Raw genomic sequence first — 2,054 nt, forward strand, 5'->3', positions numbered from 1 at the left:
TAAAGCAAATATAAAGCAAAATATCTGAAAAGTAGGGGAGACATACCCCCCTTGCCCCTCCCCCCCACTTCCTACACCAGTGCTATGGTACTGGATAAGCTGGTACGCAATGTACTGTACTACATGTGGGTGGGTGGTTTGAATCCCATGGTACTGGATAAGCTGGTACCCATTGTACATGTAGGTGTGTGGTTCCAATCCCATAGTACTGGATAAGCTGGTAGCCATTGTACATGTAGGTGTGTGGTTCCAATCCCATAGTACTGGATAAGCTGGTACCCATTGTACATGTAGGTGTGTGGTTCCAATCCCATAGTACTGGATAAGCTGGTACCCATTGTACATGTAGGTGTGTGGTTCCAATCCCATAGTACTGGATAAGCTGGTACCCATTGTACATGTAGGTGTGTGGTTCCAATCCCATAGTACTGGATAAGCTGGTACCCATTGTACATGTAGGTGTGTGGTTCCAATCCCATAGTACTGGATAAGCTGGTACCCATTGTACATGTAGGTGTGTGGTTCCAATCCCATAGTACTGGATAAGCTGGTACCCATTGTACATGTAGGTGTGTGGTTTGAATCCCATAGTACTGGATAAGCTGGTACCCATTGTACATGTAGGTGTGTGGTTCCAATCCCATAGTACTGGATAAGCTGGTACCCATTGTACATGTAGGTGTGTGGTTCCAATCCCATAGTACTGGATAAGCTGGTACCCATTGTACATGTAGGTGTGTGGTTTGAATCCCATAGTACTGGATAAGCTGGTACCCATTGTACATGTAGGTGTGTGGTTCCAATCCCATAGTACTGGATAAGCTGGTACCCATTGTACATGTAGGTGTGTGGTTCGAATCCCATAGTACTGGATAAGCTGGTACCCATTGTACATGTAGGTGTGTGGTTTGAATCCCATAGTACTGGATAAGCGACATTCCTGTACCCATTGTACATGTAGGTGTGTGGTTCCAATCCCATAGTACTGGATAAGCTGGTACCCATTGTACATGTAGGTGTGTGGTTCCAATCCCATAGTACTGGATAAGCTGGTACCCATTGTACATGTAGGTGTGTGGTTTGAATCCCATAGTACTGGATAAGCTGGTACCCATTGTACATGTAGGTGTGTGGTTCCAATCCCATAGTACTGGATAAGCTGGTACCCATTGTACATGTAGGTGTGTGGTTCCAATCCCATAGTACTGGATAAGCTGGTACCCATTGTACATGTAGGTGTGTGGTTCCAATCCCATAGTACTGGATAAGCTGGTACCCATTGTACATGTAGGTGTGTGGTTCCAATCCCATAGTACTGGATAAGCTGGTACCCATTGTACATGTAGGTGTGTGGTTCCAATCCCATAGTACTGGATAAGCTGGTACCCATTGTACATGTAGGTGTGTGGTTCCAATCCCATAGTACTGGATAAGCTGGTACCCATTGTACATGTAGGTGTGTGGTTCCAATCCCATAGTACTGGATAAGCTGGTACCCATTGTACATGTAGGTGTGTGGTTCCAATCCCATAGTACTGGATAAGCTGGTAGCCATTGTACATGTAGGTGTGTGGTTCCAATCCCATAGTACTGGATAAGCTGGTACCCATTGTACATGTAGGTGTGTGGTTCCAATCCCATAGTACTGGATAAGCTGGTACCCATTGTACATGTAGGTGTGTGGTTCCAATCCCATAGTAGTGGTTCCCACAGGTCTAGTGCTCTGTGTAGACATGTTTGTATTATGTGTGAATCAGCCAAGTGGTTAAACATTACTGTCCTTGGCTCATTTGTTCAAAGCAAAGTTAACTTTAACCCTGGTTAGTCTAATATTTTCATTTTTATTATTTTAGTATTTTTCATGTGTGGATACCTTTGGTTGTTGTAAATCAAGTTTAAACATCCAGCAAATTGTTTTTTAAATTTGGTCTTTGGTCAGATCAAAGTTCCAGAATTGATGCGGTGTTGCAGCATTTAAAGGGACATTCCTGAGATTCCTGCAATTTTTAAGATGTTATTGATTAACAAAGACTTTTTAACGATTGTAATTACAT

Source organism: Gigantopelta aegis, chromosome 10, assembly GCF_016097555.1.
Source record: "Gigantopelta aegis isolate Gae_Host chromosome 10, Gae_host_genome, whole genome shotgun sequence".
Taxonomy (NCBI): domain Eukaryota; kingdom Metazoa; phylum Mollusca; class Gastropoda; order Neomphalida; family Peltospiridae; genus Gigantopelta; species Gigantopelta aegis.